This window comes from Meriones unguiculatus, chromosome 6 (genome assembly GCF_030254825.1).
Source record: "Meriones unguiculatus strain TT.TT164.6M chromosome 6, Bangor_MerUng_6.1, whole genome shotgun sequence".
Lineage (NCBI taxonomy): Eukaryota > Metazoa > Chordata > Mammalia > Rodentia > Muridae > Meriones > Meriones unguiculatus.
In genome coordinates this window covers 57,267,442-57,282,416 of record NC_083354.1, presented here as the reverse complement: position 1 = coordinate 57,282,416, position 14,975 = coordinate 57,267,442, and positions in this window count along the sequence as shown.

Genomic DNA, 14,975 nt, shown 5'->3' with positions numbered 1-14,975 from the left:
AATAACATGCTCATTCACCTTTCACAGACATCACAGGTATGTTCCATGCTACAGAAATGTTAGAAAGTCAGGCTTAATCGATTTTTTTTTTCCTATTTGTTCTCAGTTTTTGCTATTGTATCTAAATTTTGCTATTGTATCTAAATCTTTTACTATTAAACAACGTGCCACTGAGTGGAAAGAGTACAAAGAAAATAAGTGAACTATAATGTGAAGCCAGATGTTTAAACAGTACTCAATTGAAATATATAAGTAAAGGAATAATTAAATTCAATTAAAGGTATGAGATCATTTCTAATTTCAGTAATACATATCAGAATAATAAATGCAGCATTCTAAAAGTAAACAAAATAAACTATTTTAAATTAAACAAAAGTTAAAAAATAACATAAAACGTTAAATTATAAAATTAAGAAGCTGAGGGCCAGAAAGATGGCTTAGTGGTGATGAGTACTAGCTGCTCTTCCAGGGGACCCTGGGTTCAATTTCCAGCACCCACATAGCATCTTACAACTCTCTGTAACTATGGTTCCAGGTGTTTCACTAACATCACACAGACATACATGCAGGCAAAACATCATTGTACATAGAGTAAAAATTAAATTGAGAAATTGTATCTGCAGACTTAAAGTGTGTGTGCGTGTGCGTGTGTGCATATACTGTTTTCTTTTTCTTGTTAAAGGGGAGGCTTTAAAGAACCATTGCTCTCCTTTAGCGATGGGCAGAGCTGTTAAGAATTTGGGAAAGTATTGGAGAGCTCTGAGATAATTGTCTCAGTGCTTGTGTGTTTAGAGATGCAACTCTTTTTCTTTAAATAAGTCTTTTATGGGTTTTGTTATGATGAAATCCTTTTCTTTTCCCTATAATTCCCTATGTAATATTGACTTCCAGGTTGTGGTATTGACTTCTAGGTTGTAGGATTGGGTGCTACTGAGTCAAATAATGTCAGTGTATGCTCTTGACTTAAGATGGTATCACTGGTTAATAAGCTTCACTTAATATCGTTGGAAAGTTTGGGTGGATTCACTGGTTGATAGTGAAACTAGGTAGATTCACTAGGTGTTATTGAGTTCCACATGATGTCACTGTGTAGTATGTGACAGGGCAAGACAAGGCAGAGGTTTCTTTATCTTGTATTGTTTCTGTGGTCACTTTATGTTTAACTAGAATTTTATTTCCTTAATGGGAAGACCCATAGAAAGTTACCCAATTTAATTCCAGCAACCCTAGGTCAAGATGCCCTAGCTGTTTTATTTTAGCTTTGGTTAAATTGCCTGTTTGTGCAGAACCTTTCACTTCAGCTAATTGTTTAGCTTTGCTTCTGTAAAAGTGCTTGCTTGCACAACACTTCCCTGTGCTACTACCTAGCAAGTTACCAGGATGGAGCTTTATGCTTTAAAAAACTTGTTCTCTAAACACTTGGTGCTACACTTGGGTCCCAAATGCCTTCATACAATCCCCATGAGCTAGAAAAAAGACTTTCAATTGGCTATATAATGTGTCCGAGTTGTCTTTTTTGGTGTGTTCCCCGTAACTGAACCTTTAGCTTGTCTTTTCCATCAAAACTTTTAAAATTAACTGTCATCACTGATTTGTATTTCCACTGTGTTTAACCTGTTGTTTCTTATAACACCCTGTGTTTGTTTAGATCTTATCTTTCATACAGTGTCTAATCATCTATAAAACCAACCAGTGCAAATTGGCCTCTGACCTCTGCATGCTCTTACAAGTGCCCAGGGACATACACATATACACAAAATAAAAAAATGAGAAAAAAATAAAGAAAAAGAACTACAGGGATTTGAAAGAACAAGATACTAAAATTAAGAATATGGTTTTGGTTCTTAGCCTCAATAAGAGTTCTCTAGGCCAACTCTTGATTGACTTTCTTCTGATGTCCACATAATGTTTCATTGGCAAGCAGGTTGGTCAGGGCCACAGCATACAAAATATAACATCTAGAAGACTAGCCTGAGAAAGAAGCTCTTATCTCTTGGTCCTATACAGGTGCTAGGAGGTGTGCTTGTCATCCATGGAACTATGGAAGTGTTAAAATATCCGTCATGAACATACTCAGTTAAAAGGCAGTTGGCGAAATGTCAGGGTTACAGCCTCAAGAAAAGTTTTAAACATGTATTCTAAATATTTATTAATGTTTGTCTTTTTAATTAATTAATTATTTCACATTTACACACAATCATAGCTCCTCATTTATCTCCTCCTGGTCCCACCCTCTCTCCTTCTTCCCCTATCATCCTTCCCCTACTTTTCAGAAAATGGAAGGCCACCCCTACCAACCCATCCTTAGCACATCAAGTTGCATCAGGACTGAGTGCACTCTCTTCCCATGTGGACTGGCAAGGTAGTCTCACCAGGGGGAAGTGATCGAGAAGCAGGCAACAGAGTTCATGTCAGAACCAGCCCATACTCCCCTTACTAGAGAACCAACAAGAAGACTGAGATGCCGATTAGCTACATCTGTGTAGGGGGCCAAGGTTGAGTCCATGCATGGTCCTTGGCTGGTGCTTTAGTTTCCATAAGGCCTTCCAACGGCCTGGTTAGTTGTACCTGTTGGTCTTCTTGTGGAGGTCCTGTTCCTTCCCTTTTATCCTTTTCCCCACTCTTTCACAAGTCTTCCGGCACTATGTGCACTGTATAGCTCTGAGCCCCAGCATCTGTTCTGATCAGCTGCTGGGAGGAACATCTCAGGGGACAGCTATGCTACACTCCTGTCTGCAAGCATGGCTAAATAGCATTATACTGTTAAAGGTTAGCTCTCTCCCATGGGGAGGGTCTCAGGTTAAGCCAGGCATTGGTTGGACATCCCCTCAGTTTATGCTCTATTTTCATTCCTGCACATCTTGCAGAAAAGGTAAATTTTGGATCCAAGCTTTTGTGGATGGGTTGGTGTTCCCCTCCCTCCTCTAGGAGTCTTGTCTAGTTAGAGGGTGACCTCTTCAGTCTTCATGACCCCTACTACTAGGATTCTCAGCTAGACTCACCCCCATATCCTTCCAAGAGCCTACCTTGTCCTAGGTCTTCAGCTTTTTCAGAGATGCCCCTAACCACTGTTTCTCTTCTCTCTGCAAGCCTTCTGTCCTTTCATCCCTGCTCTTCAAAAATCCCAGGGCAACATGGTTGCAGAATTCTACCAGATTTTTAAAGAAGAGTTAATATTAATACTCCTTAAAGTATTCCACAAAACAGAAACAAAAAGTAACATTGTCAAACTCATCCTATGAGTTTGATACCTAAACCACAGAAAGACAGAATGAAGAGAATTTCATACCAATTTCCTTTGTGAACATCGATGCCAAAATACTCGCAAACCGAATCCAAGAACACATCAAAAATTTTATCCACCATGATCAAGCCGGATTCTTCCAAGGCATTGCAGGGGTGCCCCAATATTTGAAAATCCATCCACATAATCCACCATGTAAACAAACTGAAAGAAAAAAAAAACATGATCATCTCATTAGATGCTGAAAAACATTTGATAAAATCCAACACCCCTTCATTTAAAAGTGTTGGAGAGATCAGGGGTACAAGGCACATACTTAGACACAATAAAGACATTGCACAGCAAGACTATTGCCACATCATATTAAATGGAGAGAAACTTAAAGCAATTCCACTGAAATCAGTAACAAGACAAGACTGCCCACTCTCTGAATATCTCTTCAATATAGTACTTAAAATCCTAGCCAGAGGAATAATGCAACTAAAGGATTTGTTGTATCAAGGTGATACAAATTGGAAAGGAAGAGTCAAAGTATCACTATTTGCAGATGATATGATAGTATACAAAAGTGATTCTAAAAATTCTACAGGAAAACTCCTACAGCTGATCACCACCATTAGCAAAGTGGCTGGATACAAAATTACATAAAAAAAAATCAGTAGCCCTCCTGTATATAAACTATGAATGGGCTGAGAAAAAATTTAGAAAAACAACACCCTTCACATTAGCCACAAATAATATAACGTACCTTCATGTAATTCTGACCAAGCAAGTGAAATACCTGTAGGACAAAAAGTTTAAGTCTCTGAAGAAAGAAATGGAAGAAGATATCCAAAGATGGCAAGATCTCCCATTCTCATGTATTGGTAGGATTAACATAGTAAAAATGGCCATCTTAATAAAAACAATCTACAGATTGAATTCAATGCCCATCAAAATACCAATGCAATTCTTTACAGGCCTTGAAGAACCAAGCCTAAAATTCATATAGAAAAACAAAAACCCCAGAATAGCCAAAACAATCCTCTCCAATAAAAGAACTTCTGGAAGTACCTCCATCTCTGTTTTCAAGCTGTACTACAGCTCAATAGTAATAGAAACTGTATTGTACTTGTATAGAATTAGACTGGCTGATCAATGGAATAGATTTGAAGACCCAGAAATAAACTTACATAGCTATGGACACTTAGTTTTTTGAGAAAAAAGCCAAACTGTACAACAGAAATATGTCGGTTTTAACTTCATATATTTTATGAACACTCCTTATACTGTCACTGCTCTTCCCATTGGGATTCACATTACAGTGTCCAGCTCACCTTTCTTTCTTTTATCCCCATGGGGCCAGCAGAAAAAAAAATTTTTTTGAAAGAAAGACTCCCTTTGAATACCATAGTCAGACAAAGTACATCACTTTCAATTTCCTGTCAGCAAACATTAGTCACTGTTGATCAGCCTTTGTTGCTCTCCAGGCTTTTCTTTGCCATTTTTATTGAGTCTGGGGTCTTGGATTTTGTCAAATGCTTTTTCAGCATCTAATGAGATGATCATGTAGTCTTTTTTTCCCTGAGTGTAGTGGTCTTCTCCATAGGGTTTTTATAAAGATATACATCATGCTGCTGTGTCTGCTCTGTATAGCTGATTCAAGAGAAAATTTTATCTTCATTTTTTTAATCACATATTTGCTCTATTACATATTATTAGTTTTGAATTAAGTTCTTCTGACATTAAGTTTTTGTTCACTGATCATTGTAATCTCACAAAATATAATTTAAATGAGTTCTAATTTTCATATGAGACAACTGCAATATATTTTTTTCATATGTTCACTGGTAAGACAGATATCTCACATTGTATTTTGTTTTATTCTTTCTTTTGTGAATAAGATATTGCTGTTATTTTCCTGGCTCCATAGACAGCAATGACAATGCCACTTTAGAATTCATACTATACATCTTGTCATTGTACACAGGCAAATAAAATAAAGTACATTTTAGCTATTATAGAAAAAGTGTGTAGTTTGACAGTAAGCACTAATAATGAAAGAGATCATGCATGGAATTCATTGATAGTTGGTGCTAAGGCAATAACAGCTTCTGTCAGATCCAGGTAACTTCATTTGACAGGAGTAATGTTTCTACTTTGTCTTCATTTACGACAGCTCTGCTTCGGTGACTGGGCAACTTGCTGAATATGTGTAACAGCCAGCACTTCAATGTGCTTTTCCAGAGGAATACTGAGGTGAATATAACGGTTATTTATTTATTTATTTATTTTTTCAAATACATACAGAAAATTGTTTAACACATAATTGACTCATGGCTCCATACTATAATTAAAAAAAAAACTGGCTGTGATATAATAATAGAAATCATGATGGAAACTGTGAAAAATATTAAAAACAACTTTAAGTAAGAGAGGCCATTGATTTAATAGGTTCTTTGGTTTAAAAATATCTAACGAAGCCATGTATCATACTGCAATGTTTATATGCAACTATGAAGATAGGCTCCAAACAAAGTAGGTATTTGTAGATTTTTCTACAGGAGTGAGACTGAACAGATAGTCTACATTGAAAAAATGAAAATATCATCTGAAAAAAAAACAAAAATACAAAAACAAAAACAAACAAACAAACAAACAAAAACTCCGTCATTATATTGATTTAATTCTGGAGGTGTTAAGATCTCTGATGACCTTCTAATTTTTCAGAAAAACACATGATAAGGATATATTATTACAGATCAAGCCATGTTCAGGAGACTGTGCTCATGTTCTCTTTGCCAGTTGCTAGTTACGTGACTTTGAAAAGTTTATCCAATTATTTGTGCACGGATAGATTGTTTGCTAGATAGAAGAATTGGGACACATTTGTTTCAAGGGACATTTTGAAGACACTCGTGAGTGTGTGTGTTTTATTTGTTAACAGAGGTTGTTTTCTTTGTGACATCAGGTAAAGTAGTCTTAAGAATTCTAAAGAGAAGCTAATACCTGTTACAGAAACATTACAAAATGCTGAATGGTTTATTACTGTTCAAAAGTGATTTTAAAAGCTGGCTATAGAAGGGATGTCAGTGAAGAGGGAACCTTTGTGCAAAGCTTATTGACATATTTTTTCCCCTACAGTCTGAGAAAGATGTAATTCTTCCTTTCTGTGCTACAATATAAGCAGTAGGATTGTGCTATATTAAAAATGCACACAAATTATATCTGGAAAAGCATAAAAGGTTCAAGCCATTTGGAAAATTTAATAAACTAAAATTATCTCACACAAAATACAGCAAAGCTTCTGAAACTCATTTTTTTAATATTTTTATTTTTAATTGATTTTATACATTCATTTATATTCCAGCTGTAGCCCACTCCCTATTTTCCTCCCAATCCTCCCTTCCCTCCCTCATCTCCTCCCTGCCCCCTTCTGAGTCCATTGAGAGAGGGTATCCTCCTCTCCTTCCATCTGGCCCTACTTATCAGGTATATTCAGGATGGTTGCAATGTCCTTATCTGTGGCCTAGCAAGGCTGCTCCTCCCTCAGGGGAGAGGGGAAGCTCATGAGTTCATGTCAGAAACAATTCCTGTCCCTCTTACTAGGGAACCCACTTGGATACTAAGCTACCATGATCTATGTCTGAGCAGGGGTTGTAGGTTATATCCATGCATGGTCCTTGGTTGGATAAACAGCCTCATAGAAGACCCTTGTGCTCAGATATATTTGGACCTTGTGGGGCTCCCTGTCCCCTATAGGATATACTAATTCTTCCTTCCTTCATATGATTCCCTACACTCTGCCGAAGGCTTGGTTATGGGTCTCAGCATCTGCTTTGATACACTGCTAGGTAGAGTCTTTCAGGTGCCATTTGTGATAGGCTACTGTCCTCTTATTTGTTCCTATTTCCAATGTCCATCCCCCATCCATCATCTTTCTAGATGAGGATTGATCATCTTACCCCTGGGCGTCTTTCCCGTTTATCTTCTTTAGGTGTACATATTTTAGTATGTTTATCCTATCTTATAGGTCTATATAAGTGAGTATATACCATGTGTATCTTTCTGCTTTTGGAATGCCTCACTCAGGATGATTTTTTTCTAGTTCCCACCATTTGCCTACAAAATTCACTATTTCCTTGTTTTTAATTGCTGAGTAGTATTTCATTGTGTAAAAGTACCACAATTTCTGTATCCATTCCTCCATTGAGGGACATCTGAGTTGTTTCCAGGTTCTGGCTATTATGAATAAGGCTGCTACAAACATGGTTGAGCAAATGTCCTTGTTGTATACTTGAACATCTTTTGGAGATATGCCTAGGAGTGGTATAGCTGGATCTTGAGGTAGCACTATTCCTAATTGTCTGAGAAAGCACCAGATTGATTTCCATAGTGGTTGTACCAGTTGACATTCCCACCAGCAATGGAGGAGGATTTTCCCTTTCTCCACAGCCTCTCCAGCATGTGTTATCTCTTGAGTTTTTTATCTCAGCCATTCTGATGTGTGTAAGGTGAAATCTCAGGGTTGTTTTGATTTTCATCTCTCTGATGGCAAGGGATGTTGAACATCTCCTTATGTGTTTCTCTGTCATTCTATATTCTTCTACAGAGAATTCTCTGTTTAGCTCCATACCCCATTTTTTAATTGGTTTACTTGGATTATTGCCTTTTAACTTCTTTAGTTCTTTATATATTCCATATATCAGCTCTCTGTAGGATGTTGGGTTGCTGAAGATTCTTTTCTAATCTGTAGACTGTCATTTTGTTCTAAAAACAGTGTCTTTTGCTTTACAGAAGCTTTTCATGAGGTCCCATTTATTGGTTGTTGCTCTTAGGGCCTGTGCTGATGGTGTTTTGTTCAGGAAGTTGTCTCCTGTGCCAATGAATTCTAGGGTCTTCCCCACTTTTTCTTCTAATCAATTTAGAGTATCTGGTTTTATATTGAGGTCTTTGATCCACTTGGACTTTAGTTTTGTGCAGGGTGATAAATATGGATCTAGTTTCATTTTTCTGCATGTAGACATCCAGTTGGACCAGCACCATTTGTTGAAGATGCTGTCTTTTTTCCATTGAATGGTTTTGGCTTCTTTGTCAAAAATCAGTTATTCATAGGTGTGTGGGTTTATTTCTGGGTCTTCTATTCAGTTCCATTGATCTATCTTTCTGTTTCTATGCCAGTACCAAGCAGTTTTGATTATCATTGCTCTGGAGTACAACTTGAGACCAGGGATGGAGATACCTCCAGAGGATCTCTTGTTGTACAGGATTGTTTTGGAAATTCCGTTTTGTTTTTTTTTTTTGTTTGTTTGTTTCTCCATATGAAGTTGAGAATTTTTCTTTCAAGGTCTGTAAAGAATTGTGTTGGTATTTTTATGGGAATTGTATTGAATCTGTAGATTGCTTTTGGCAGAATGGCTATTTTCACTATGTTAATCCTACTGATCCATGAGAGCATCCTACTGAGCATGGGAGATCTTTCCATCTTCTGATGTCTTCTTCGATTTCTTTCTTCAGAGACTTGAAGTTTTTTCAAACAGGTCTTTCACCTGCTTGGTTAGAGTCACCCCAAGGTACTTTATGTTATTAGTGGCTATTGCGAAGGGTGTTGTTTCCCTGATTCCTTTCTCGGCCCTTTTGTCTTGGGGATACAGGAGAGCTTCTGATTTTGTTGAGTTAATTTTGTATCCTGCCACTTTGCTGAAGGTGTTTATCAGTTGAAGGAGTTCTCTGGTTGAGTTTTAGGGGTCACTCAGGTATACTATTATATCATCTGCGAATAGTGAAACTTTGACTTCCTTTCCGATTTGTATTCGCTTGATCTCCCTTACTTGTCTTATTGCTCTAGCTAGAACTTCAAGTAATATGTTGAAGAGATATGGAGACAATGGGCAATAGGCAGCCTTGCCTTGTCCCTGATTTTAGTGAGACTGATTTAAATTTCTCTCTGTTGAGTTTGATGTTGGCTATAGGCTTGCTGTATATTGCCTTTACTATCTTTAGGTATGTGCCTTGTATCCCTGATCTCTCCAAGACTTTAAACATGAATGGGTGTTGGATTTTGTCAAATGCTTTTTCAGCATCTGAGGAGATGACCATGTAGTTTTTCTCCTTCAGTTTGTTTATATGGTGGATTTCATTGATGGATTTCCATACATTGAACCACCCTTGCATGCCTGGGATGAAGCCTACTTGGTCATGGTGGATATCTTTGATGTGTTCTTGGATTCGGTTTACAAACATTTTATTGAGTATCTTTGCATCAATGTTCATAAGAGAGATAGGTCTGAAGTTCTCTTTTTTGTTGGATCTTTGTGTGGTTTAGGTATTAAGGTGACTGTGGCTTCATAGAATGAGTTTGGTAATGTTCCTTTCATTTCTATTTTGTGGAATATTTTGGAGAGTATTGGAGTTAGCACTTCTTTGAAGGTCTGGTAGAATTCTGCACTGAAACCATCTGGGCTTTTTTTTTTTTTTTTTTTTTTTTGAAGGGAGGCTGTTTAAGGCTGCTTCAATTTCCTTGGGGGTATAGGGCTGATCAATCTTTCTACCTGGTCTTGACTTAATTTTAGTAGATGGAATCTATTAAGAAAATTGTCCATTTCTTTTAGATTTTCGAATTTTGTGGCATATAGGCTTTTGTAGTATGACCTAATGATTGTTTGGATTTCCTCATTGTCTGTAGTTATGTCCCCCTTTTCATTTCTGATTTTGTTGATTTGGGTAGATTCTCTCTGCCTTTTAGTTATTTTGGCTAAGTTAGTTAGTTTAGTTAGTTTGTCTGTCTTGTTAATTTTCTCAAAGAACCAGCTCTTGGTTTCATTGATTCTTTGAATTGTTTTATTTGTTTCTAATTGGTTGATTTCAGCCCTGAGTTTGATTATTTTCAGCTGTCTGCACCTCTTGGGTGTTTCTGCTTCTTTTTTTTCTAGAGCTTTCAGTTGTGCCATTAAGTTGTTTGTATGAGATGTTACAAATTTCTTCTTAAAGGCACTTAGTTCGATGAGTTTTCCTCTAAGTACTGCTTTCATTGTGTCCCATAAGTTTGGGTATGTTGTGCCTTCATTTTCATTGAATTCTAGGAAGTCTTTAATTTCTTTTTATTTTTATTTCATCCTTAACCCAGCTGTCATTGAGAAGTAAGTTGTTAAGTTTCTATGTACGTGTAGGCTTTTTGCTATTTCCATTGTTGTTGAGGTCCAGCTTTAGTCCATGGTGGTCAGATAGTATACAGGGGATTATTTCAATCTTCTTGTATCTGTTGAGGCTTGCTTTGTGAGCAATTATATGATCTATTTTGGAAATCTTTCCATGAGGTGCTGAAAAGAATGCATACTCTTTTGGTGAAAAGTCCTATAGACATCTATTAGGTCCATTTGAATTAGGACATTTGCAAGTGCCTTTATTTCCCTCTTTGGCTTCTGTCTAGATGATCTGTCCCTTGGGGTTAGTGGGGTGTTGAAGTCTCCCACTATTAAGGTGTTGAGGTCGATGTGTGATTTAAGCTTTAATAATGTTTCATTTATGAATGTAGGTACTCTTGTATTTGGGGCATAGATGTTCAGAATTGTGATGTCTTCTTGGTGGATTTTTCCATTGATGAGAATGTATTGCCCCTCTATGTCTTTTTTGATTAGTTTTGATTGAAAGTCTATTTTATTAGATATTAGGATAGCCACTGCTGCTTGTTTTTTGGGTCCATTTGCTTGAAAAACTGTTTTCCAGCCTTTTACTCTGAGGTAGTGTTTATCTTTGTTGTGTAGGTGTGTTTCTTGGATGCAGCAGAATGTTGGATCCTGTTCTGCACCCATTCTGCTAGTCTGTATCTCTTTGAAAGCTTTGCTGGGTATAGCAGTCTAGGTTGGCATCTGTGGTCCCTTAGAGCCTGCATGATATCTCCCCAGGCCCTTCTGTCTTTCATAGTTTTTGATGAGAAGTCCAATGTGATTCCCATAGGTCTACCTTTATAAATTACTTGGCCTTTTCCCTTGCTGCTTTTAGTATCTTTTCTTTGTTCTGTAGATTAAGTGTTCTGACTATGCTGTGGTGTGAGGAGTTTCTTTTCTAGTCTAGTCTATTTGGTGTTCTGTAGGCCTCTTGTATGTTTGTGGACATCTCTTTCTTTAGGTTGGGAAAATTTTCTTCTATGATTTTCTTGAAAATATTTTCTGGACCTTGGAGCCTGGTATCCTCTTCTTTGTCAATTCCTGTTATTCTTAGATTTTGTCTTTTCATGTTTTGCCTGTGTTTCTTTAAGAGCTTCGTTCACTTCGTTTTTCTTTGTTTCCATTTGGGAGGCCAAATCTTTGAGAGATTTGTTTCCTCTTTAACTGTTTGAATCTGTTTGGCTATTTCTCTGAGAGATTTGTTGGTTTCCTCTTTATATGGCTCAAATAACTGGATAATCATAGCTTTAAAAGCTTTTTCTTGTGTTTCTGATGAGTTGGAGTATCCATTAATTTTGGGTGTTGCTGGTGAAACCATGATATCTTGATTTATGTTGGTTGTGGTTTTTTGCCGACCCCTGGACATTTGGTTATCTGTAGTGTTCACTGTTTGTTCCTGGATTCTGCAGATAAGACTGGTCTTTCTCTGGTGTCTGGAGAATTCTTCAGGAAAATGAGAGATCTGAAGAACAATCCTTCCCAGATCCCAAGTCTGCAAGTGGCAGTACTGACTACACAGGGCCACCCAGCCAGTGATTGTATGGGTCATCCAACCCCTCAGTGGCAGATAACCAGCTGAATAGCCACCAAAACCTAGCAGACTTGCTAAAACAATACACGCCCACAATCTTCAACAGTGCTTCCGATCCCTTAAGCGCCTGCAATACCTTCAGTGCCTGCAAAGCACCCCTCTCACACACTGAAGGCCTCTTCATTCTTCAACACCCTGTCCCTTAGGACACAGCTATGAGCACACACTCAATCACATGCTACCCTGAACTTACCCTTCTGTGCCTGAGAACTTTCCTTCTACAGGTATAGCTGAATCACCAACTCACACACTGAAACCACTGGACTTCCCCCATTTTCCTGAAGAATTTTTTTTTTAGTCCGAATACTAAACAGATAAACATTTTAAAGTGTCCTAAAAGTAATGTTTACACTGTCACACATCACATCATCAGACTTTTCTCAATTGTACATTTTCTGTGGCCTGTTTCTCTAGCAGCTTGAATAATCCATTTCAAATGTATTCATTTTGGTTTTACAAAAGATTCTCAAAAAATTTTCTGTCCTTTTATTGTTTTGCTTTCTTCAGATTGTTTTTGTTTTGAATCATGATTTTTGTAGGTTATTTTCATTCACAACTAAGATAAAGGCACTTAAACTGTGTTAGAAAGTTTGTACATGGTAGATTTAGCCTTGAGTGAGGAGTCTACTAGCATCCTTTCTATTGCTCTGGTAAAATTCTCTTTCCAAAAGCAACATAGGGGAGGAAACGTTTAGTTTAGCTTATAACTCCAATTCACAGTCTGTAACTAAGTCAAGTAAGGCAGGAACCATGGAACTCTAGGCAGGAACTTGAAGGCTTTCAACCAAGGAACTCACCTCACAGGAAGAACTCCAGGAGCCATGGAAGATGCTGCTTGCTTGTTGATTGGTTTGCTTGTACTTAACAAACTTTCTTATACTATTCAGGACTACCTGCCTAGAAATGGTACTGCCAACATGGCCTGGCTCTTCAATCCACAAGCAAGACATCATCCCACAGTCATGCCTATAAATGAATCTTGTCTAAGCAATCTCTCAATTAAGCCTCTTGTCTCAGATAACCCTAGGTTGTGTCAAGGTCACAATTAACAACACTAATCAGGACAAAGATCAGGGTGAATATTCTATTAGTTGTTCCTCAGTATAAAAGTCTTTTTTTGCTTTCAGTGCAGCTTCATGAAAAAAGTGCTTTCTTATGTCTTGAGATGCACATTCAGGGTACCTGACTTCCCTGTACATATGTGTGAACACTGGGAGAGGTTACCATATCCATGGCGTCTTTTTCTGCTTTCCTCGTAGTGTTCAGTTCCATTGATTTGTGGTTTCTTTGCCTTCATCTCTTTTATATTAAATCTCTAGATTTCTGCAGAGTGGGTTAGATTAACTGACCAGGCTGGCTCTGAGAGAGTTCTGAGAATCGTGTTGTTCCTTGCACAGACGAGTCAGCAGTGCTGCTCAGCCAGGGTCTCGACGTTAAAAAAATGCTCCTCTGCCATCTACAGAGAGTGGTTTTCCTTATCTGAAACCTTTGTCTTTGTTTCCAGATGTTTATGCTTCAGTGTGTACACCTGCATGTACATATTTGTGTGTGTTACTGTGGGTACTTATGTTTGTGCAGTTGTGTGTGATTGTGTGAGCCAGGGGTCGAGAGTCAACACCAGGTGTGATTCCTCAGGAGCCATCTGTCTGTTTGTTTGTTTTTTGAGGCAGGGTCTCTCATTGGCCAAATAGACTATGCTTGTTGTCCAGTGAGCACCAGGGGACCTGCCTGTCTCTGCTTCCAACATAGAAGGATTACAAGAACATGCCTTTGGCTTTTTTTTCTCCTGGATTCTGAGGATTGGACTCAGATCTCCATGCTCTTAGCAAGCGCTTTTTCTAAGGAGCTTTCCCCAGCCAGTGCATTTGCTTCTTGCAGTCTAAATTTACATTGATATTTTTCAGGCCTTTGTGAACATTTTCATAGTATTTATTCACTTCTGCTATTGTTATGACATAATCATACTAGAAAGAGCTTAAACGCTTGGCAGAAATCTCAATACACCAAGTCTTTAAAAAAACATCTTAACTTAGTTTTCTCAATAAGTTCTCTCAAATAAACTAATTCTTTTCTGAGATTTTATGATCTCCATGCAAATGAGATTAAAGAGAAAAATTCTTAACATGCCTTTAAGTAATTTTGCTCAATTATTCTTTTCAGGGTCCTGAAATATATTCCCCTAGGTGAAACAAAGATTGCCACACATGCCATCACTGGAAAGGTCAAGTCATATAAGTACTGTTTTTAAAATGAATATTCATTAGTTCACAAATAAGAACCAGTTCACTAGTACAAATGTATCAAGAACCAATATGAAGCATATCAATCAACCAGAAATAAATTAAATGCACACAAACATGCACATATACATAGACTCCAGCATAGCAGTTTGTCCTGCTGGCTTTGTTGCTGTTGTTGAATTTCTTTGAACTGAGATTGTTGTTATACCGATAAGCCTCAGGCTACCTGAATCTAGGCTGGCCATATTCATCACTTTTCTAGTACTGGAGAAATCATTATTTTCAAAAGTTTTTACTTCTGCAATTAGTACCTAAGAGTAAAAATATACAAGCAAAAAAGCTCTAACTCTGTCCAGTTTGGTCATAATCTTCAGCTAATAAACTATAACTTACATTTAAACAACTTTCTAGAAAAAAATATAACATCTTTGTTAATTTAAATATGTAATTTGTGTTGAATTTCAACAATATCTTAGCCTTGACATTTGAGAGGTTTTAACTGAGAACATTGCTGGTGAGCTAAATCTCAAGGTACATCAATAACCCTCAATTAGATTCTTTAATATCATGATAAGGTAATATTGCATTTTTCTTTAAATATACAGTAAAATAAAAATTTTATGATCAACACCATCTAATAATAATGTCATCAATAATATTCATTGTTTTTTTATTATTGAAGAATACCATTTTTGTCATATTATAAAAGCTAGTAGTATAATACTTTTAAAACAACTAAGGTACCTGGAGTTGAA